The sequence below is a fragment of the Phoenix dactylifera genome, unplaced genomic scaffold (genome assembly GCF_009389715.1).
Source record: "Phoenix dactylifera cultivar Barhee BC4 unplaced genomic scaffold, palm_55x_up_171113_PBpolish2nd_filt_p 000196F, whole genome shotgun sequence".
NCBI classification, from domain to species: domain Eukaryota; kingdom Viridiplantae; phylum Streptophyta; class Magnoliopsida; order Arecales; family Arecaceae; genus Phoenix; species Phoenix dactylifera.
Window position 1 is genome coordinate 783,170 of NW_024067720.1, and position 25,579 is coordinate 808,748.

The window sequence follows — 25,579 nt, forward strand, 5'->3', positions numbered from 1 at the left end:
ACCTTAGTGGAGAGTTCCGAGATTATCTCAAGAAGAATGGTATAGTTTCACAATGGACCCCTCCTGGTACATCTCAGCTCAACGGGGTGTCTGAGAAGGGGAATCAGACCCTATTGGATATGGTCAGGTCCATGATGAGCTTCACTGATTTATCCTTGTTTCTTTGGAGAGATACCCTATTTTCAGCTATTTACTTATTGAATAGAATTTCCTCTAAATCTGTTCCTACCATACCGTATGAGATATGACATGGTAAGAAGCCAAGTCTTAGTTATCTCAAGATTTGGGGATGTCCGGCCCACATCAAGCGACAACAGGCGGACAAGTTAGAGGATAAGACAATTAATACTCGTTTTATTGGATATCCTAAAGAGTCATTAGGATACGATTTTTCCGTCCCAATGGATCACAAAGTGTATGTGAGCCGACATGCAATCTACATTGAAAAATAGTTTATCCTTGATAGAGGCAGTGGGAGAAAAATTGAGCTCGAAGAGAAAGTCTTTGAAGAGCAACGAGTCATTGTGCCTATAGAACCTATTCGTAGTGAGCCAGTACATGTTGTATCTCCTCCACCTCGTAAGTTTAGTAGGATCTTCCATCCTCCTGAAAGGTACTTAGGTATGCTTACAGAGGATGAAGAGGAAGTGTTCCATGGGAGATAGGGATCAAGGTAAGGATCCCAATACCTACAACGAGGCGATGTTAGACATCGATTCTGAGCAATGGTTGGAAGCAATGAAGTCAGAGATGGACTCCATGCATTCCAACCAAGTCTGGACCTTAGTAGATCCACTAGAAGGTATAGTACCTATTGGTTGTAATTAGATTTACAAAAGGACAAAAAGGTTTGAATGGCTAGGTAGAGACCTATAAGGCAAGGCTAGTAGCAAAAGGTTATAATCGATACGAAGGCATTGATTATCAGGATACCTTTTCACCTGTAGCCATGCTGAAGTCTATTCAAATATTGCTCGCTGTTGCAGCATATCATGATATTGTGATGGTGATCACAAGGTCTGTAAACTGCAAATATCCATCTATGGACTAAAGCAAGCATCTCGGAGTTGAAAAACTCATTTCAACAATGTAATCAAATCGTTTGATTTCATCAAGAACGAAGAGGAACCATGTGTTTATAAGAAGGTTAGTGGGAGGGTTATTGTATTTCTCGTATTGTACGCGGATGATATCCTTCATGTTGGGAATGATATTCCCATGCTAACTAAAGTCAAGGTATGGTTGTCTAAGAAATTATCTATGAAAGACCTTGGGAAAGTATCATATATTTTGGAAATTAAGGTCTATAAAGATATATCTAAGAGGATGCTTGTCCTATCACAGAATATGTACATAGAGAGAGTGCTGAAGAGGTTCGGCATGGAAACCTCTGAAAGGAGATTATTACTCCTTAGGCATGGGATAAATCACTCTAAGAAGATGTGCCCCAACACATCTGAAGAGATTTAGCGGATGAGCAAGATCCCTTATGCTTTGGCTATAGGGAGCCTCATGTATGCCATGCTATGTACATGACCTGATATAGCACATGCTGTGAGTGTCACGAGCATATATCAGTCAAATCCAGGCAACGAGCACTGGATAGCTGTGAAGAACAGTCGTAGGTACTTGAGAAGAACTAAAGACATGTTCTTGGTCTTTAGGAGAAGATCAGAGTTAAAGGTAGAAGGATACACACATTTGATGATAGAAAGTCTACATTAGAATATGTGCAATGGTGTTCGGTAATTTGGAAGAGTTCCAAACAATCGATCATTACAGATTCTACCTTAAAAACTGAATGTATCGCCACCTCTAAGGGTGCAGTGGAAACCTTCTGGATTAAGAAGTTTATTGCAGAATTAGGTGTAATGTCATCCGATGCTATAACACTATACTGCGATAACAATGGCACCATAGCACTAGCTAAGGAGCCAAGGTCTCACCAGAAGTCTAAGCACATAGAGCGGTAGTTTAACCTGATATGCGACTATCTCGAAAAGAAATAAGTAGAGGCATAGAGAGTAGACTCCACAGTCAACGTGGTAGACCCATTCACTAAGAAGCTAAGTCAGCAGAAAATTGAAGCACATCTTGAGAAGATGGGGCTTAGATTTATGGCTGATTGGCTTTAGTGCAAGTGGGAGATTGTTAGAAATATGTCCTAGAAGCCAATTTGGCTGACGCATTATTTTGTTTTGGGACATAAATTTGTACTTGACCTAATAATGAATTTATTAGGATGGGCATTCTTTTCATTCATGTTCTTATGCGTCCATGAATCGTCCAAGGAATTAATAAGATGATGACGCATATTCTCAAGAGTTGAGAATTTGAGGCATGTGTCATTGGTGATTAATTCCTGAATTGCTCCTGATCGATGGATCCATCACGAGGGACGGTGATCGATCCGCTGAGATTAGTGCACATATCACTTAGTCAGATGGATGAGTCTTGAGTCCACAGTGTAGGGATACTGGAGTGATTGTGTAAGTACTTGTTAGAGAACAAGGGTACTGAGCGTGACCAAAGCAAGTAGTCACTTGGATGTCTATCCACTCGTCAGTGACTTACTTGATGCTGCAGTTGTATGACTGGTCCTTTGACCTGCAATGCCTCGGCTATTCACAGTGAGGTTGCTGTAGTTTGACGAGCACATAAACATGGGCCCTATCCATTTGGGTCCTTGTGGTGCAGATTGGCTGCAGTAGGTTCATTGCAGGAGTAGGGGTGCATCTAGATGGAATCTATCGACCTTGATAGATTAGGAGAGATCCTATGTGATTTATGAGACTGAGTTCGTAAATCCTTGGCCAAGGTAGTTTTTGGAAAAAGAGTTTTCCAATCTCGAACTGGAGTCGAATAAATTTTACATATGACAGATGATGGGGTTTGACGAGTTATCCATGACCTCCATCCTGTTCGGATCCACGATAGAGGGACTGTATCATACGCTAACTGCACCTAGAGGTTCATCTATTCTACTCTGCTGAGTTGCTACTACATGCTGCTAGGTGTCACTGGTGGATTGTGAGACTCAGAGGCATTCACTTGATGATCAGTGAACCCGAATGAGAAGAGTTGGAATTGTTCCAACCCATTGAAAGGAGTTTCAATGATATTGTGATAGGGATCACAACATATCTCACTACCAGACAGAATAGAACCTATGGGGTCACACACAATAGAGGATCTGATCGATCTAATGGTTGGATTGTGATTTGGAATCACAATAGTTTGTAATTGTCAATTTGATTGATAATTAGTTTAACCCACTAAGAGTTAGTGAGTTGAAGAAGGAATTAATTGTAATTGGATTGCAATTTGATTGAATCAATTGGACTTAATTAATTGGGCTCGATCTTATATGATAAGGTTCAAGAGTCCTACTTGGAGTAGGACACCTAGAGTTCTAATTAGATTAGGACTTCAAATTATTAGAGTCCTACTTGGAGTAGGACTAAAATTATAAAAGTCCTAATTGGATTAGGATTAAAATTATATGAGTCCTAATTGGATTAGGATTCCTAGAGTCCTAATTAATTTTGGTCCAATAGATAAAGATGACTCCTAATTAGATTAGGATTCATGTGAATCAAATAGGGAGACTAATTGGGTTCTACTTAGATTAAGATTCAATGAACCAAGGGCCACCTAATTCCTAATTTGATTAGGATTAGAAGGAAGGGGCAAGAGCCCCTCCCTTCCTCGGATGCTCCCGGGATCCGCATCCCGGATGACCGGGATGCGCGACCCGGATGGACGGGACTCGCGTCCCGGATGCCCGGGACGCTACACCCGTTTTGGCCAAACATTGGTGCGGCTCCTCCTAACTTCTAGGAGGAGTCCACACCTAGGGCTTCAAAGAAAAAGAATAAAAAAGGGGGCAGCCCCCTTTGGGATAATTCTTGGTGGTTCTTTTTAGGCGAGCGGCCTCCATCTCTCCCTCTCTTCCTTCTTCCATCCGCAAGGTAAAAGAGGAGCAGCAAGGATGTTTGATTCTTCCTCCTCTTCATCAGATGCATGGAAGAAAACAAAGAGAGAAAGGTGTTTCTCTCTTCCTCCTTCTTCTTCCATGGTAAAGAAAAGAAAAGAAAGCGTTTCTTCCTTCTCCTTCTTTCTCCTCTTGGAAACAATCAAGAGTTGATTGCTTAGAGAAGTTCCAACCATCAAAAGGGATCTCTGCAAGGGAGCCAGCACCCCGATGAGATCGCAACCTTGATCAATCCAGATCTTCGTGTGGATACCCGTAGAGGCCGGACACTTGTGCGGCTTCAAGCGAACCTGATTTCCACGATCATCAAATAGCGGTGAAGATCTACCCGCTCAAAGGTAAAGATTTGATCTTTATAATTTTAATTGTAGATCTGAAAATTAATCAAGTAATTAATTTTAATCATTTTCTTCAGATTTCATGATCTTCTGAGTTAGAGAACTCAGAATTTTTTTGAAATCTACATTCCTCTGGACGTTCATGAGATGAACGACCCCGCGCGCGTCTTTCCGCTGCGATCGTCGCAACGCGTGTGAGGGTAAACCGACACGAGCCTCCATGTGCTTCGCCTCGGCAGCAACGCGAGCAGCCTCAGCCTCCTCCAGGCGCGAATGAAGCTCCTGGTTGCTCGCGCGGGACTCCTCCAAGGCCGATTCCAATTCGGCCAGCTTGGCTTCAAGAGATCGGGCTCGATTGCGGGCGTTGTCGGCTGACTGCTGGGCCTTCTCCCACCTCTCCCGGAAGTCGGCAGCCTTCCGGGACTGCTCTTCGGCCTGCTCCTCCGCCTTCCTGACCTCGCCTTCGAGACCCGAGGCAACCTTGAGTTGCTCCTGAGTCTCCAACAGTTGCCTCTCGAGGGCGGCGAAGCCGAGTACCCGCTCTTCGGCCACCTGGAGCCTCGTCTCGAGGTCCCTGGTCGTCCTCCCTGCCGCAGCCTGGCCTCCCTCCTCTACAGCTTTCAGTCGGCTCTCGGCCCTCGCCAGAAGCCTCGCCTGTTCCTCGTGGCTTTCCTCCAGACGGATCATGTACTGGGCGAGCTAAGAGATAGGAAAAATGAGGGTGTCAGGCGGGGATCAATAGAGCCTATAAATGACGAAAGCGGCCAGAAGAACACTCACCGACATGAGACAGACGCAGCTGGCAGCTCCGACGTCAGGGATCCCCATCTGCCGGACCCGCCTACGGTCACTCTCCAGCAGCACCGTCTCGATGAGGTTTCGGGCGCCGGCGAAAGTGAAGGCTAACCCCGACTTCGCCCCGGAGCCGGACGGTGGTTCTGCGGCCTTACCCTTACCCATTGCTTGGGGGAGAGTCATGCTGACCGTGCTCGGGGCGGGGGCCGCTCCAGAAATCGACAGGGTCCCGCTCGGCCGGGGCCTCGGCGCGCTCCTTCTCGTATCATCCGAAGCCGACCGAGTCGAAGGCCGGGCTGGGGACCGATTGCGTCCGACCCGGCCGTCTCGGGCGCGCCCGGGTGATGCCTCCGGAAAAGCGGTAGTCTCATCACCAGAGGGCTGATACGGCGTCAACTGTCGGTCCGAGCCCGCGGCGCCCCCCTGATCGGTGGGTCCGGACCCGTCTGTCGGCGTCGGAGTCGCCTGCTGGCGGGACTTCTTCGCCGTGGGACCCCGCTCGGAGGAGTCCGTTTCTTCCTCCGGACCGCTTCCAGTAGGGACGCCCTACTGACAGCCATCGCCTTGTCCGACCGCATGACGTCATCGATTTCTGCAAAAAGGACGAGATGGTCGGAGACTGAGAAACTGATGGAAAGAAGAAACGAAAGAGGAGAAAAGAGCTAAAAAAGAAGTGGTGGCGGGCTCACGGTCGGCGGGGACCGAGCTCAGACCGACGTTCACCAAGGCATCCTCGGAAATAAGGCGGGCCACCGGGGGAAGCCGGCCCTCGGCAACCAGCCCCCTCAAGACGGCAACGCCATCGGACTCCTCCCTCGACAACCTCGATAAGCCGATCGGGGACTTCATCGGCGTCTCCCAGGTTGTCCCGATTCCCCAAGAGGGATCTACGTCAATGAAAAAGAAACGCTCCTTCCAGCCGTGAATGGAGGAAGGAGCATCCTTGACGAGGCCGTACCCTCGCCGCGCCCCGAAGCACCACCACCCTCTGTCCCGGGGGTGGCCGTTCAGGCCGTAGCATTCCCAAAAGACATTCAGGGTGGCGGGAACCTCATGCATGCGGCAGAGAACCTGGAAGGCCGTCAGGATACGCCATGAGTTCGGCACCAGTTGCGTCGGCGCCACTCTTAAACCCCGAAGCACCTGCACGACTAAGTCCGAGGGGGGAAAGCGGAACCCAGCCCGAAGGATGTCCTCATTGATGGCGACCTTCCCTGGAGGAGGATGGGACATCCTCTCCTCAGGCCCCGGGAGCGTAATGTTGCAGGCTTCGGGAAGGTGGTACCGGGCCACGAAACCTATCTAGGTCTTCAGGGACCAGCTCCGACTGAATGCGGTCCGCCCTTACTTCGTCCATCCCTAATGGCCAGTGAACCTACGGTCAGGACGGGGTCAAGAGGGGGAAGGCACCGGAACGACTGGAGTACACTAACACGAAAGGAGAAAGTACGGAGAGCCCTAAATTGAAGAGTGGGGCAACTCACCGAAAAGGATGGAAGAACGGCTCCGAGAGCGTCAAAGGAGGAGCGAACGAACAGTTCGGCGGCAACGGCAGCGGCACAAGGGAGAAACTTGAAGATGCCTGTGAAGAGAGAGGCGGACGGGGGAGGGCCCCCCGGTTAAATAGGCGGAAAGGCGGGTGACGCCTCGGTGACGCCAGAGGACGCCTGGCTGCCGAAAGTTTGTTCGCGCCCCAAAGGCGAATCGACGCCATTAAGGAAGGATGTCCGCCGAAATCCGCAGACCGCTAGATCAGCGACAACTGCCATACGCCATAAAGAAGGCGGAAAGCTCGGAGCGCGCGCGCCCTTCCGAGGGATGGCGGCAATCTCGAAGCATCACTCCCTTCACCCGTTCCCCTCCTGGTTCCAGGCTCGGGAGTGGGGGGCTACTGTTACGGGGGAACTTAGCCACCATGCCCCACGTGACCGGCACGCGCGCCCAGGAAGACTACGGCTGCCCCTTGATCCAGCAATCCGACCTCGGGTCGGATATCTTCGGCTCCGCAGCCCGACCCCGAGTCGGGGCCCCTTGATCCAGCAATCCGACCTCGGGTCGGATATCTTCGGCTCCGCAGCCCGACCCCGAGTCGGCTGCCCCTTGATCCAGCAATCCGACCCCGAATCGACAATCTCTCGACAGCAACAGACTGTTCCTCTGAGGCACGCCGCGGCCCCCCTGCTCCACTACTCCCTGCAACGGCCGTATCCGGTGCTGCCCCACGATCCCCTGTAACAGCCGTACAAAGCGGAGCTCCACTATGCCCTGCCATGGCTGTACCCAGCGCTGCCCCACGACGCCCTGTAACGGCCATGTCAGCGGCAGCCCCATCGTGCCACACGATGACGAATCCCCGGAAAAACCCCCCAGCCTGATATATATGAGGCTGGGGGGGAAGGGGGAGGGTAAGATATATCTTCCAGAGTATCATCTCACCTGCTACCTTCTCCTTCTCCTTCTCCTTCGATCTCCTCTGACTTGATCGTCGGAGGGCCCCCATTACCCCGGTGGTGGTGCGAGGCTTGCTTGCAGGTTTCACGACGGAGGGCGGAGCGCAACCAAAGCAACTCAAAGGGAACCCCGTTCACACCGCTGTGCCAATCGTTCTCGGTTTGGACCACCAGCAACACTAATGAATTCAATTAAGTGTTTCAGTGAAAATCTTGTCTAAGTGTCTCTAGACTTAGTTCATAATATTTTGGATAAGTTAAGAAGTCAGCCTGAACCAAAGTCTGAGACTCGAGTCGACTCCAGAGTATCACGAGTCGACTCCAAGCGTATCAAGTTCACTGGCACGGGCTCGAGTCGACTCCGGATAAGTACGAGTCGACTCCGACTTAGAACAGACAGACGAACAGAAAGCATCAACTCAAAACCTGTCAGCGAGTCGACTCCTGAAGTGCGCGAGTCGACTCCGATGTTCACCGAGTCGACTCCAGGGTAGCAAGAGTCGACTCCAAGGAGCCACAGGCAGAAAAGTCAGAGAGCAGTTTTCGGGTCTGAGATTCGAGTCAACTCCAGTGGAACGCGAGTCGACTCCGATGGTTGGCAAGTCGACTTCAAAGAAAGTGAGAGTCGACTCTCAGAGGAACACAAGAAAAAAGTCAGAGAACGTTTTTCAAACTCTGAGATTCGAGTCGACTCCCGCAATACGCGAGTCGACTCCGAGACTCCGCGACCACAAAGAAGACAGAAGACCAATTTACTATCTCTGAGATTCGAGTCGACTCCCAGACAGCTAGAGTCGACTCCAAGGCAGCTCTACATCAAAAAGATAGAAGACAGTGTTTCGGAAACTGAGAGCCGAGTCGACTCCGGGGAAGTTCGAGTCGACTCCAAGACTGGACGAGGCAAAAGACAGAAGATAGGGAGTTCGGGCTCTGAGCGCCGAGTCGACTCCCAGGATTGTCGAGTCGACTCGAGTGGACCAAATTCAAAAATAGATCCACGGACTTCATGGGATGAGCCGACTCCGAGAAAGCCAAGTCAGCTCCAGAAGTTGGCGAGTCGACTCCAGGTCAAGACGAGTCGACTCCCAGTCTAAGAGGCTACTTTAATTCAAATCCAAAACAGTTGCCGAGTCGACTCCAGAAAAGCATGAGTCGACTCCCGCTACAGCCGAGTCGACTCCTGATCGCGCGAGTCGACTCCAACCCACCAACGGACACATTGTCAGGGTGTACAGAGTGTGCAGAACGGGCAGAAAAAGCTCTCTAACGGCTAGTTTCCGTGGGGGTTGGTTTAAATAGCCACAGAGGACTGTAGCAAAGAAGAGAACAACCATTCCACTCCAAGTAATCAAGCTTTCAATCTCTGCAACTTGTTTTTCAACGAAAAAGAGGGAAGAGCAGCATTAACTGCATCCACCTACTTCTTCCCAACATTGAAAGAGCCTCCTCCTGCATTCAAGTCGACTACACATTCAAGAGGAGACCCGAAGTTCAAGAAGCCCTTCCTCTTCTCCAACTTAAAAGCGTTTGAGGGCTCTTAACTTCGTTATTGTTCATATTGCCATTTATCTGCTTTTGAGAAGCTGTATTTTTCTGTTTGTTCTTTTCATCTACACATTGTCTTTGCTTGGTTCAATCGGGGGATTGAATCAAGGATATAGAGGTTGGTTGGTGAGCCGAGTGTAAAACCAACGTGTAAGGGTTCGATTGTGATCCCGGGAAAACAATCAGGGTTGGTTCTAGTCGGTGAGCCTGGGAAAACCGACCGAGTTCGTTGTGAGCTCGTAAAACAACAAGTTTTGTTGTGAGCTTGGAAAAACAACCGGCTGTAATCCAAGGGGTTATAGTGAATTCCCAAGTGAGACATGGGGAGTGGACGTAGGAGCAAGGGTTAGCTCCGAACCACTATAAAAACTTGGTGTTTGTGATTGATTGTCTCTCTTTCTCTTACTCTCATATCACTCACAGCACATAGCAATTAATCGAACAACTTGCAATAGCTTTAATTAGTCATCCACATCGTTTTAAATTGTAAGATTATTTTAAAACCCAATTCACCCCCCTCTTGGGTTGTCTATCTGGGCAACAGTCAGATTGGGAGAAGCTCGTGATAGCACGCCTAAATTGGTTTGTTCTTCCTATGGAAAAATATTTTTTTAGAAATTCATGTTGCATTTGAGCCCATGAAAGAATGGAATTGGCTTCTAATGAATGGAGCCATTGTTTAGCTCTATCCTTAAGGGAAAAAGGAAACAGCCTAAGTTTCAGAGCATCATCAGTGAAGTTCTGAATTTTGACAGTAGTACAGATCTCAAGGAAACTCATCCAAATGTTTATATGGGTCTTCATTGTTAAGTCCATAAAAAGAGGGAAGCATTTGGGATGACACTAGACTTAATTTCAAAATGCACCGCAACAGTGTATCAGGTAGCGAATACAAGATGGAGAGGTATAAATGGAAGGAGTAAAGTACTCCTTTAGCAGTTTGGGTTGTTCTTCAGCCATCTCAACAGGTGGTGTAGATCCTATGGTTCTATAGGTGCAGATTTCGGCTCGAAGGGCCCTAATAGAACGCTCTATTTCAGAATCAAAAGGTACTAATTCAGGGAGATCTGGAACGACACCCTAGCATACACTAAAGCTTGTTGGATCAGTCAAGTACAGTCAAGCATGCACTAAACAAATCAAATCCTTGTGTTTACCCTAAATCACTAGACAACTCCTAACTGGTTTGAAGAGGGCACCTAAGCCTCCAATCCGGTCTAATGAATTGAGTTGACCAGGTAAGCTCCCAGGTAAGTGGGGGTCACGATGCTTTGCAAAGGTCCCACTTAAAAACCACTTGCCTCGAACAGATGAACTGTCTCCCTTGGGACAAAGCTTGCCTAGACATCAACTGAGCCACAGAGCGAAATTGGTCCAACTTTCGGTGATCTTCGTCCTATTGAGCTCGAATGTCCCTAGGGGCCAACGTCTAATTGATTTTAGTCAAAGTGATAGCTATGTGAAAATTGATTCACCTAATTTGGGCAAGAATCTGATAATGAAATCCAGTTCTTTATCTTGTTGGGGTGATTGCCCTTACTATGTGCGGATTAATTTGTGTATGTGTATCAGGCATGCATTCACACTTTTTGCTGAATTTAAAATCAAACAATCACCACAAAGGAAATTTAAATAAGAAAGGTTTAGAGGTTACCAAAGGGAATTTTTCCAGCAATTTTTGAAAAAAAATTTAGGCAAACCTCGACAGCAATCTTTTTCCAGCAATTCCCTTTTTGATCGTCCCAGATTTTCTTTTCGATTCCTGATCAAGAAAAATCAAAATTAGTAAGAGAGATAAAAGTAACAAAAATAGAGAATATTTTTATTTTATTTTAGATATATTATTATTATTTTATTTTATTTTTTTTTTGAAAGTTTTTTTTAATTTTTATGAAAAGAAAACAACTATGCTAGCAATCCCCGGCAACGGCGCCAAAAATTGATAGTCAACTTTAAAAGACCACGGCAATAGCACGTATCTGGTAGGATAGTGATTACGGGTATCGATCCACAGGGATTGGGGTACAGTTGTTTTTCTTTAAAAATAAAAATATTTGAAAAAGAGAATTTGTGAAACTATTAAACTAAGCAATTTAATAGAAATGCAATTAAAACGATCAGTCTGGGAGAACCTAGGGCAAGGAATTCACCACTAACATCGAGACAAAGGTTATTTATATTTCAATTTATTCTTGGATAAACATGCAAATTGGCTACAAGCCTAATAAGCATTTAAATAAAATTCACAAAAGTAATTTAGGCATAATCCATCTTTAGTTAGCATGAAATGTCTATCCTAATCTAAGGTGGCAGCACATCGCATCTTCCTTTAGCATGGACTATCTTATATTTACTTTAGTGATCATGAAGAGCAATTGTATAAACATCATATTTAAATCACAGAATTCAAATATGGAATTAAGAAATATTCATTGAAGATCAAAGAAGTTTATACAATTCCAAGAACATAAATCAAAAATACAAAACCCTTGGCCCTTTGTTAGGGCTACATTCGGCCCTGGAGAAGAGATCAGCCCTGCATGGAGTTGGAGACGGCAGCAGCAGCAATAGCAGCGGGCTCCCATCTCTCCCTCTTGCGATTCCCTTGAGAACGGCTTCCTTCTTAGCTCTTAGGGGAAGTTATACCCAAAATAACCAAGAAACCTTCTCTTCTTCTTTTCCTTCTCTCATTTTTTAGTTCTCTCATGGGATTTCGGCTCACTCCTCCCCTGTTTCTTCTTCTCCCGTGGGAAACTTGGCTTCTCTCCTCCACCCCGAAGATGCTCTCCCGAAGAAATAACTCCTCTTTATATAGGCTCTCCCTCCCTCTCTATTCTCGGTTGAGATGAGGATGAATCACGTAAAAGACGCAGGAGGTTGCTGGGAATGGATCTTATCCGGGAGAAGATTGGGGATGATCTGTGGTCAATGGGAATCCGATGGACGAGGAAGTCGGTGAGCTGGGAAACTGGAATTCGTTGGCTGAAGTCGGCTTGATCCTTGGAGCTCGGATGGCGAGGATGTGGAGCAAGGATTCGGTTGATGGATGATAACTTCCGGCTGAGATGCGGCTGGGAACAGAGGAGCTGGATGGGATAAGGTCTGAGATGAAGATGCATGAAACAGGGGTTGTTTGGTGCCGTGATGCCTCGGGAGAGTAGCTGCGACGTTGTTGAGGAGCTTATCCGAAAGATGCCGGGATGAATCCGGATGGGAAGTTGACTTGGTTCGGAAGAAGGATACCGTGAAGCTCGAAAGATGATCGCGGATGGGAGCTTCTAATCCGTTAGCTGCTCCGTTTTGTTTCCATGAAGTCTGGGACTTGAAATTCGGAAGAGAGAAAGCTGTGGATGTGTTGGGGTTTTTGAGTTATCCATGGGAGATGATGTAAGAATATGCTCGAGATGCTTCACGGGATGAGGATTGAAGACTGATAGCTGGGTGGAAAATCGAAACAGGGGAAGAGGATGAGAGGATAAGCTTGATTCGGTTGTTGGAACAAGTTGGGAAGAACATGGAGGTTGAAACAGGGGATTTTATTAGTAAATGTGATCCGGAGAAGAGGATGAAGTGGACGTTGGAGATCTGGGATTTGGTGGAGGTTGGATTCGAAATGGGATACCGAGTTTATCCCACGGGTGAAGAGGAGGGGAGATGAAGATGCACCGTGGGCTGGGATGCAGGGGTTGTGTTTAGAGATGGAATGAGGATGGGTTGAGGCTTTGGGATCCGTGCAACTAGATGATATACTTTGTAAATACTTGAAGGGATTTTATTAAAATAGGATCATGTGAAAAAAAGTTGGAATGAGTGAGGAGAAATTTAGGTGAACGTACAAAGAGTCAGAAATTAATGGAAAGCACTGGATTTTGGAAAAGAGTTCTTGGAGTCGACTCTGAAAATATAAAATTGTGAAATGATGTAGTGTCCGTTTAGGCTTTACCTAATTGAGCTTGACTTGACCTGCATGCATTAAACTTAATCAATAAATAATCAAATCAAACTTGAATTACCTTTGATAATTCATTAAAATGCACTGGTGAAGGTAATACATTTTTTTAGTTGAATTTGGAAAATATGTGAATTAAAATAATGATAAGTGCTATGAATAAGATATTAATTTATGCATTATTTAGCACTTATCACTTATTACAAATATGATAAAGCAATATGTGATTTGGAACAAGTACCAAAAGTACGATATAAAAGCTTGAGTAACTTTTTTGATAGAAAGTAATAGTGATAATCTATGCATCAAAAAGAAGAATTTGTGATATCTTATTTGCTCAAACTATACATTGATGACATCATTTTGGTTCTACTAATGAAGTTTTATATGAAGACTTTACTAAGCTCATGCAAGGTGAGTTTGAATATGTATGATGAATGAATTAACATTTTTCTCTCGAACTCCAAATTAAGACAAACAAGAAAGGGGATCTTCATTGACCAAAGTTAGTCCACAAGAAAACTCCTATAGAAGATTGGCATGAAGAAGGTATGTCTATGACCCCATCTTGTAAAATTTGAAAAGGATGAGCAAGGTAGATCTATTATTTTTAAAGCTGTATTGAAGCATGATAGAATAATTATTTTATCATACAGCTAGTAGATCAAGATTATATGCTCATTATGTGCCCTTGTGCAAGACTTCAATCTAACTCTAATGAATTATATTTTATTGATAACAATGAATCATAATCTGAATTTTGATAGAAACAACTGTTTAAGATAATTTGATTAAAACTTAGCTAGCATGTCTTATTGATAATTATCTTAAGCAAATGGAATCTAAGCTAAATTGATTCTGAAAACAAGAAAATTGTTTTACCTTGATGAATCTTCCTATTGCCTCACATGCTTGTCCTTGAAACCATCTTGGTTAATGAAACTATCTCTTAGTTCAAGTGACATGTGCTTGCTTATATTTAGGCAATCTCTTGAGTAAAGTGACTCAACATTCAATTATTGTCATATCTTATGTTGAGTCATCTGTTAAGAAATATGTTGTATGAATATTTTGTATCTTGAAGAAACTAATAACTTTCCTTCAAGAAAGAAAAAGATTTTGTTAATAATGCACGATCCTTAAGCAAGAAAATGAGAGATTTTCAACTTGAAGGACACCTCCACATAAGATACAATAAACATTCACATGCAAACAAGAAAAGAAACTTTCTTCAGCCAAAAATTTACACATAAGAAATCTAGTAGGTATTTGACTTGAAGAATGCAGAATGAATCGGTAGTTTTAGATACCTCTCTCATAAATTAGCTGAGCAAAGTCAATAATTTAAATCTTATTATGCATGATTATAGTCTTTAATTATTAATTTCTTGATATCATGTCTATATATGTATTGATTGACTTTGCTTTTAGAAATTGTTTCATGGTTTGCCCAAACTAAAATATATCTTTGCCTATGTCATAACCATGAAATACACAAGTTTATGCTTAAAATTTTGATTTAAAATAACTTGTGAGAAGCTATGAATCCTTGAACATAATGAAAAATGTTGTTTGTTGATATACATCTATATGATACATAAGATTATTTCTTCATATAAATTACTTGAGAATAACAAAGAGAGAGAGCGATAAAGAAAAGAAAATGAACATTATTCAAGAAAGTAAAATCTAAGTAAAGGCAAATACTCCAATCTTAAGGAAAAGCAAAACAGCATAATATTCGGCACATTTGTGAGACTTGTGTGAGCATTCTTTGGAAGGTGTAAATGTTAGATGTATGCCCTAGAAGCCAATTTGGCTGACACATTGTTGATTCTAGGGACATAATTTTGTACTTGACTATTTATTATGAATAAATAAAAGGCATCTTTTTCATTCATATTGTTTATGTGTCTATGAATCGTCCAAGAAATTAATAAGATGATGATACATATTCTCAAAGAGTTGAGAATTTGAGCCATGTATCATTGGTGATTAATTTCTAAATGCTCCTGATCAAAGGATCATCACGAGGACGGTGATCGATCCGATCAGTGCACAGATCACTCTCCTTCTGGATGGACGAGACTTGAGTCCACAGTGTAGGAACACTGAAGTGATAGTGCAGGTGCTTGTTAGAGAACAAGGGTACTGAGCGTGACCAATACAAGAAGTCACTTGGATGTCTATCCACTCGTCATGCTGCAGTGACTGTTGCATTGATGTGCAGTAGTTGCTTGATGTTGCAGTAGTGTGACTGGTCCTTTGACCTGCGGTGCTTCGGCTACTCACAGTGAGGTTATTGTAGTTTGACTGCACACATACATGGTCTCTAGCCATATGGGTCCATGCAGTGTAGATTGGCTGCAGTAAGTTCACTGTAGGAGTAGGGTATGCACCTATAAGGAATCTATCGACCTTGATAGAAGAGGAGTGATCCTATGTGATTTGTTAGACTGAGTTCTAAGACCTTGGCCAGGGCAGTAATAAAGTGGAAAAGAGTTTTCCACTATCGAACTCAAGTCGAATAAATCTTGACATATGACAGACGATGGGGTTTGACGAGTTGTCCATGACCTCCGTCCTGTAGGGATCCACGATAGTAGGACTGTATCACATGTTAACTGCACCTAGAGGTTCATCATTCCATTCTGCTGGGTAGCCACTACATGCTGCTAGGTGTCACTGGTGGATGGTGGGACTCATAGGGATTATCTTGATGATCGATAAACCCTAATGAGTTGAGTTGGAATCGTTCCAACCCATTGAAAGGAGTTTTCAATGATATAGTGATAGAGATCACAATATATCTCACTACCAGTCAGAATAGAACCTATGGGGTCACACACACTAGAAGTATTGACCGATCCGATGGTTGAAATCGTGATTAGGAATCACAAGAATCAATTTGATTGATAAGAAGTTGAAGAAGGAACAAAGGGAATTAATTAATTGGACTTAAACACAAATCCTACTTCGGGTAGGATTCCTAGAGTCCTAATTGGATTAGGACTGGGAATCCTAGTTGGAGTAGGACTGGGATTCCTACTTGGAATAGGATTCCTACAATCCTAATGAGATTAGGAATTTTGAATTAAAATTGGATTCCTACTTGGAGTAGGATTCCTAGAAATCCTAATTGGATTAGGACTTCGGATTCAAATAGAGTCCTAATTGGATTAGGACTAAAATTAAATACATCCTAATTGGATTAGGATTCCTTAAGTCTAAATTAATTATTAATCTAATGAATCAACATGACTCCTAATTGGATTAGGATTGAAGAGTTCAATTGAGTCATGGTTCATTCAAGTCCTAATTGGATTAGGACTAGCATAGATTGAACCCAATTTGGCTAATCCTAATTAGATTAGGATTAAACCATGAGAGAGGCACCTAATCCTCTTTGGAAGAGGATTAGGTAACAAGTAAGAGGGTCAGCCCCTCCTCTCCTTGGTGCGGCATGAAGAGAGGGGCCGGCGCCCCCTCTCTTGGAAATGTCTAGGGCTCCTAATTGTAGGAGCCCTTGATGTTTAAAAGGAGGCTAGGCCGGCGCCCTAGAGAGCTTCCTCCTCCTCTTGCTGCCGCCACCCCCTCCTCTCTTGGTTCAGCCGCAAGCAAGGGAAAAAGAAGGTTGGCGTCCTCCTCTTCTCCTCCTTCTTCCAACGCAGGAAAAGAAAGAAGGCTGCAGAAGCTGTGTTCTTCTTCCTTTCCTTCTCTTCTTCCTCCTCTCAAGCACTCAAGAGTTGATTGAAAGAGAGGAGATCAGCCATCAAAGAGTCTCTGCAAGGGAGCTAGCACCCCGGGAGACAGAAAGCTTGATCGGTCCTCTGCTTCGTGTGGATACCCGTAGAGGCCGGACGTTTGAACGGCTTCAAGCGAACCCTCTTCCAAAACCACGAATTCAGATTTGCGGTGATCATCTACCCGCGCAAGGTGAAGATTTGATCTTCCTAATAGTTTTAAAAGTTTTAATTCTTACCTAATTACGAAAGGTCTCGAAACAACGTTCATGCGATGAACGTCGAACCCGTGCATGCCGATTCCGCTGCCATCTGAAAATTTTTGAAATATCAGCGGCATGGGCGGGTTCCCAACAGTGGTATCAGAGCCTAGGCTTCGTAGATTAAGGTAAGAATTAAATATCTAAAGGCTTATTAGATCTGAAAATTGAATGATCATGCATGCTGAAAAATTCTGCATGCAGATTTTTCAGGGGTGCTGATTTTTACATGCTGATTTTTATGTGATAAAAAGATGATTCTAATTGCATTGTTAATGGGATTACAAAGTTTAGAATCATGATTAGCATGATCAGCGACCTATGTCATGATATAATCAGTTAGTTTTCAGATCTGAAAATTATAATTGTTGCATACGGTGATGATCATAGGATTCAAACCCTTTTGGTATCAAATGTAATGACCTGCGATGTGATCTGCGATGTCATGTAATTTTTCAGATGCTTGCATGCATCTTATTTGATGTTTTGAGAGGCCTGCGTGCCTCCTAAAAGGAGATGTAATTATTTTTATTTTTATTTTACATCTGGTTGTATTTCTGTGATGTGATGTACATCAACGATCAAGTTGAAGCAAAGGCATGAGATGAAAGGTGATCTAAGCGGTTGATGGCGATGGGATCAAGAGTTGATCAAGGATCGAATCAAGGAGGCTTGGAACCAATTCAAGAGTTGAAGACCACTTGATCGATTGATGTGCATGTGCTTGTAATACGACCTAATTAGAATCCATGATCATCACCTAGTTAAAGTTTAGCTTTAATTTGATGCTGCGATTATAACTGCCTGCATGCGCCGTTTGCATGTGATGTGAATGCGAGTCGGGTAGATAGGTTTACATGTGATGTAGCAAACCCAATTGAGACCTAAATCAAAACCTCCTCAATCAAGTCGAGAGTGAACCGACATGAGCAAGTCATATTAGATTAATTGATCTAATTGGTGTCTAGGAAAGCATGAAAGGTGGTTACTTAATTAGGACCTTACTCTCTGAGTAAGGGGAGCCTCCCACCTGCTTACCTGGCCAATTGTTCGATTACCTCTTATGAAGGGCTCAAGTTGCAAACACTAAGACCTGATTAACCAATATTAAGTCAATAGGTCTTCCACTGTAGTAGAGCTGCTAAGGCCTTTCTGATGTTGATTTGTCTCGGCTGGATACAGTGGTTCAAGTTGCATCGGGGGGCTGGACCCTCTCTAATAGACATGAGATGTTGTAGGGTAAAAGGTGGGTTGGGCACCAATAACTGTTAGGTGAGGACCCCAATGACGACTTTATTTCCTACGGTTATACGGTGGGTCGACTTAACTAAGAAATGGGAACCAATAACTTTAGGTGAGGTCTTCCATGGCTTAGAGACCAAGTTGCACTGCAAATGCTTGAGAAGCATTGTACAAGAGTTGTACACTCATTCCATCTATGTGTCACCAATAACTGTTAGGTGAGGTGGCATTAATTGGTGGGACCCGCAGTACCCACTAGAAACCCTAGTCGTGTGGGATTTCCGTTTTCCTACCAGGGGAGTGTGAGGAATTCGAGAAATAGTGGGAGTTCATATTTGTTCTAAAAGACCTTAGGACAGATTAGGATCAAGTACAAAAGTCTAACTAGAATCTTTACTCTCTGCAGATACAATGTCGGCTTCAAACCCTTTGACCCGTATTCTTGAGACAACCGACTGACCGGAACCAATTACAAGGACTGGCTTAGAAATCTCAAAATAGTTTTGGACTGTGAGAAAATAGGCTATATACTCGATTCAGATATCCCCACATTACCACACGTCCTACTGATGTTCAGCGTGAGATGCATAAAAAGTGGTTGGACTGATGACATTAGAGTTAAAATGCTATATGATGGCATCTATGTCTAATGAACTCCAATGCCAGCATGAAATATAAAGACTGCTAGGACATACTGGCACACCTACAAGAGTTGTATGGTGAGCAGAGTCGCACAGCTCGTTTTGAAGTGTCCAAGAGGCTTTCAAAGCGAAGATGCGCGAAGGGCAGTCTGTCCATGATCACGGTCTGACCATGATCAAGGACCTAGAGGAGCTTGAGAAGCTCGGTATGGACATTGCACAAGGAATTGCAAGTGGATTTGATCCTACAGTCACTTCCTGATTCATTTGGTCAGTTTATAGTAAACTACCACATGAATAAGATGAATGCACTAAGACTGAACTAATCAACATGTTGGTAACTGCTGAGGGAGCCTTGAAAGGTTCAAGGGGCAATGTCCTTGCTGCTTGAGTTGACTTTGGTTCCAAGAGAAAGTCTACTTGGAAGAAAAAAGAAGCCTGCAAAGAAGCAGAAGAAAGACAAGAAGCCCAAAGAAGGAAGTTCAAAGAAAAAGGCTAACGACAAAGGAAAATGTTTCCACTGCAATGTCGAAGGCCACTGGAAAGAGAAACTGTCCTTCATACCTCGAGAGCCTGAAAGAACAAGAAAGGTGACACACCTTCAGAAGGTATAGACTTGCTCATAATTGAAACTAATCTAACGGTTTCTTCTACTTCTAGTTGGGTTATAGATTCTGGTTCTAGTGCTCATTTGTGCACTACCATGCAGGGTCTAAAGGAAAGTAGAAGGCTGGCGGAAGGTGCGGTAACCCTTCGGGTTGGCAACGGGGGCAAAAAGTTGCTGCTGTGGCTGTGGGCACCTACCATCTGCGACTACCGTCTGGATTTAGTTTAATACTTAGAGACTGCTATTATGTACCTGTTGCTAGCAGAAATTTGATTTCTGTTTCATGTCTAGCACAGGAAAGGTCATGTTTTTACATTTGACAAAGACTGCTGTTCTATTTATTTAAGAAATAAAATAGTCGCACGTGGTTTTATGATTGACAGTCTCTACCATTACATATGGATGTATCTGTGAATGTTACCGAGCAAGATGTGAGTGCCAAAGGATCCAAAAGATCCAGAGATGAGATAAACCAAAGATATTTGTGGCACCTCAGACTTGGCCATATTGGAGAGGATAGAATGAACAAAATGGATAAAGATGGGCTCTTAGGCTCATTGACTTCCGAGTCATATCCAGTTTGCGAGTCCTGTCTTCAAGGAAAGATGGCTAGACTACCCTTTGTAGGACATGGGGAGAGGACCCACTGAAATACTTACCCTAGTACATACAGATGTATGTGGCCCATTCGATGTGCTAGCCAGGGGACGTTATTCTTACTTCATTACCTTTACCGATGATTATTCACGGTATGGGTATGTGTATCTTATGAGACACAAGTCTGAATCCTTTGAAAAGTTCAAAGAGTTCAAGAATGAAGTAGAAAAACAAACTGGAAAACCTCTTAAGGCTCTTCGATCAGATCGGGGAGGAGAAATACCTTAGTGGGGAATTCCGGGACTATCTCAAAGAAAACGGCATAGTCTCACAATGGACACCTCCGGGTACACCTCAACTCAACGGGGGTGTCAGAGAGGAGAAATCGGACCCTATTGGATATGGTCAGGTCCATGATGAGCTTCACTGATTTACCTATGTTCCTTTGGGGAGATGCCTTACTCACAGCGATTTATTATTGAATAGAGTTCCCTCTAAATCCGTTCCTTACCACACCGTATGAGAGTATGCATGGTAAGAAACCAAGTCTGGGTCATCTCAAGATTTGGGGATGTCCGGCCCACGTCAAGCGACTACAGGCGGACAAGTTAGAGGCTAGGACCATAAGTGCTCGTTTTATAGGATATCCTAAAGAGTCATTAGGATACATTTTACGTCTCAGAGGATCACAATGTGTTTGTGAGCCGTCATGCCATCTTCTTGGAAAATCAGTTTATCCTTGATAGAGGCAGTGGGAGGAAAATTGAGCTTGAAGAGAAAGTCTCTGAAAAGCAACGAGTCATGGATCCTATAGAACCCATTCATACAGGAACCAGTACACGATGTCCCTCAACCACCTCGTAGATCTAGTAGAGGTCTCCCATCCTCCCGATAGATACTTAGGTATACTTGAAGAGGATACTGAGGAAATATTCCTAGTGGGAGATAGGGATCACATACAGGATCCCAAAACCTACAACGAGGCGATATCTGATATCGATTCGAGAAATGGCTGGAAGCTATGAAGTCAGAGTTAGACTCCATGCATTCCAACCAAGTCTGGACCTTAGTAGATCCACCAGAAGGTATTGTACCTATTGGATGCAAATGGATCTACAAAAGGAAGATAGGTTCGGATGGAGAGGTAGAGACCTATAAGGCCAAGGCTTGTGGCGAAAGGGTATAGTCAGCGCGAAGGCATTGACTATCAGGAGACCTTTTCACCTGTAGCCATGCTAAAATCCATCCGAACATTGCTTGCCATTGCAGCATTTCATGATTATGAAATCTGGCAAGATGGATGTGAAAACTGCTTTCCTGAATGGATATCTTGATGAAGATATCTATATGGAACAGCCTTTGGGTTTCACTTCCCAGTGATAGAGATCACAAGGTCTGCAAGCTGCAAAGGTCCATCTATGGACTAAAGCAAGCCTCTCGGAGTTGGAACACTCGTTTCGATGACTACAATCAAAACGTTTGATTTCATCAAAAACGAGGAGGAACCAGTGTGTTTATACAAAAGGTTAGTGGGAGTGCTGTCGCTTTTCTCGTACTGTTACGTAGATGACATTCTCCTAGATTGGGAATGATATTCCCATGCTAACCTCGGTCAAGGTCTGGTTGTCAAAAGAATTCTCCATGAAGACCTTGGGGAAGCATCCTAATATTTTGGGAATAAAGGTCTATAGAGATAGATCTAAAAGGATGCTTGGCCTGTCACAGAAAATGTACATAGAGGAGGTGCTGAAGAGGTTCAGCATGGAAAACTCCAAGAGGGTCTCTTACCCCTAAGGCATGGAATTCATCTCTCCAAGAAGATGTGCCCCAACACACCTGAGGAGATTCAACGCATGAGCAAGAATTCCTTAATGCATCGGCAATAGGGAAGCCTCATGTATGCCATGCTATGTACACGACCTGATATAGCTCTTGCTGTGAGTGTCACAAGCAGATATCAGTCGAATCCAGGTGAAGAACACTGGACCAGCTGTGAAGAATATTCTTAAGTACTTGAGAAGAACTAAAGATTTATTCTTGGTTTTGGAGGATCATCAGAGTTAAGGTAGAAGGGTACACAGATGACTTGAATGTCGATGACAGGAAGTCAACATCTGGATACGTGTTCTTGTGCAATTGGTGGTACGGTGAATTGGAAGTTCTAAACAACCGATCATTGCTGATTCGACTATGGAAGCCGAATACATCGCCGCCTCTGAAGCTGCTAAGGAAGGCTTCTTGGTTCAAGAAATTCATTGCAGAGCTGGATGTGATGACATCAGATGCCATAACACTCTACTGCGATAACAATGGCGCCATAGCCCTTGCTAAGGAGCCAAGGTCTCATCAGAAGTCTAAGCATATAGAGCGGCGCTTTCACCTCATACGCGACTATGTGGAGAAGAAATATGTAGAGGTGCAGAGAGTAGACTCCGCGGATAACGTGGCAGACCCTTTCACTAAGCAGCTGAGTCAGCAAAAGACTGAAGCCCACCTTGAGAAGATGGGCCTAAGATATATGACCAATTGGCTTTAGTGCAAGTGGGAGATTGTTAGATGTATGCCCTAGAAGCCCAATTTGGCTGACACATTGTTGATTCTAGGAACATAATTTTGTACTTGACTATTTATTATTGAATAAATAAAAAGGCATCTTTTTCATTCCATATTGTTTATGTGTCTATGAATCGTCCAAGAAATTAATAAGATGATGATACATATTCTCAAGAGTTGAGAATTTGAGCCATGTATCATTGGTGATTAATTTCTAAATGCTCCTGATCAAAGGATCATCACGAGGACGGTGATCGATCCGATCAGTGCACAGATCACTCTCCTTCTGGATGGACGAGACTTGAGTCCACAGTGTAGGAACACTGAAGTGATAGTGCAGGTGCTTGTTAGAGAACAAGGGTACTGAGCGTGACCAATACAAGAAGTCACTTGGATGTCTATCCACTCGTCAGTGACTTGCTTGATGTTGCAGTAGTGTGACTGGTCCTTTGACCTGCGGTGCTTCGGCTGCTCACAGTGGGTTATTGTAGTTTGACTGCACACATACATGGTCCCTAGCCATATGGGTCCATGCAGTGTAGATTGGCTGCAGTAAGTTCACTGTAGGAGTAGGGTATGCACCTATATGGAATCTATCGACCTTGATAGATAAGGAGAGATCCTATGTGATTTACAAGACTGAGTTCGTAAGACCTCGGCCGGGCAGTATACACAGTGGAGAAAGAGTTTTTCACTATCGAACTCGAGACGAATAAATCTTGACATATGACAGACGATGGGGTTTGACGAGTTGTCCATGACCTCCGTCCTGTAGGGATCCACGATAGTAGGACTATATCACATGTTAACTGCACCTAGAGGTTCATCATTCCATTCTGCTGGGTAGCCACTACATGCTGCTAGGTGTCACTGGTGGATGGTGGGACTCATAGGGATTATCTTGATGATCGATAAACCCTAATGAGTTGAGTTGGAATCGTTCCAACCCATTGAAAGGAGTTTTCAATGATATAGTGATAGAGATCACAATATATCTCACTACCAGTCAGAATAGAACCTATGGGGTCACACACACTAGAAGTATTGACCGATCCGATGGTTGAAATCATGATTAGGAATCACAAGAAATCAATTTGATTGATAAGAAGTTGAAGAAGAAACAAAGGGAATTAATTAATTAGACTTAAACACAAATCCTACTTCGGGAGGGATTCCTAGAGTCCTAATTGGATTAGGGCTGGGAATCCTAGTTGGAGTAGGACTGGAATTCCTACTTGGAATAGGATTCCTACAATCCTAATGAGATTAGGAATTTTGAATTAAAATTGGATTCCTACTTGGAGTAGGATTCCTAGAAATCCTAATTGGATTAGGACTTCGGATTCAAATAGAGTCCTAATTGGATTAGGACTAAAATTAAATACATCCTAATTAGATTAGGATTCCTTAAGTCTAAATTAATTATTAATCTAATGAATCAACATGACTCCTAATTGGATTAGGATTGAAGAGTTCAATTGAGTCATGGTTCATTCAAATCCTAATTGGATTAGGACTAGCATAGATTGAACCCAATTTGGCTAATCCTAATTGGATTGGGATTAAACTATAAGAGAGGCACCCAATCCTCTTTGGAAGAGGATTAGGGCATCACAAGAAGGAGGGTTCACGCCCCTCCTCCTCTCCTTGAGTGCGGCATGAAGAGAAGGGCCGGCACCCCCCTTCCCTCTTAGGCAATATGTCTAGGGCTCCTAGATTGTAGGAGCCCTAGATGGCTTTATAAGGAGGCATGAGGCCGGCGCCCTAGCCAAGAGCTCTCTTCCTCCTCTTGCTGCCGCCACCAGCCCCCTCCTCTCTTGGTTCAGCCGCAAGCAAAGGGAGAGCAAAGTCCAAGCGTTGGCGTCATCCTCTTCCTCCAATCCTTCTTCCAACGCAGGGAAAAGAAAGAAGGCTGCAGAAGCTGTGTTCTTCTTCCTTGAGTCCCTTCTTCTTCTTCCTCCTCTCAAGCACTTTCAAGAGTTGAAAGAAAGAAAGGAGATCAGCCATCAAAGGAAGTCTCTGCAAGGGAGCTAGCACCCCGGGGAGACGAGAAAGCTTTGATCGGTCCTCTGCTTCGTGTGGATACCCGTAGAGGCCGGACGTTTGAACGGCTTCAAGCGAACCCTCTTCCTAAAACCACGAATTCAGATTCGCGGTGATCATCTACCCGCGCAAGGTGAAGATTTGATCTTCCTATTAGTTTTAAAAGGATTTAATTCTTACCTAATTACGAAAGGTCTCGAAACAACGTTCATGAGATGAACGTCGAACTCGTGCATGCCGATTCCGCTGCCATCTGAAAAATTTTTGAAATATCAGCGGCATGGGCGGGTTCCCAACAGTAAAATTCGTAATTAATTACGCTTAAGTAGGAAGAGTTTGAAGTGAACATTTTAACCTTTCTATATTGCTCATCATAGAGATGGTGCCAATGGAGAGGCTAGTGGTAGTACCCGGCACTATTTGACCCAACTATTCGGTGTAGGGTATATTAGGGACGACACAAGAGGGAGGCTAGTGGTAGTACCTCGTGCCTCTTCCAACTCCACCGGATAGGGAGCAAATAGAGTATAGAGCATAAGAAAAAGTAAAAACGAAAAACAATATCAAAATGTTCGTTAATTGGTTAAGAAAAGAAATTCAAAAAGAAATGAGGAAATGAATGACAAAGTAAATGAAAGTATATAAGAAAAATCAAGTCAAGTTTTAATCACTTGGAAACACACCTTAAGGATGAAATCAGTGGAAGATTATATTTAAATAGGGAGAGTTTATTTGAAAAGAATTGATTTTGATCCTTGACATGCTTATTCTTAATATTTTAATGCATGACTTAACACATAATATATTTTGCATGCGGCATGA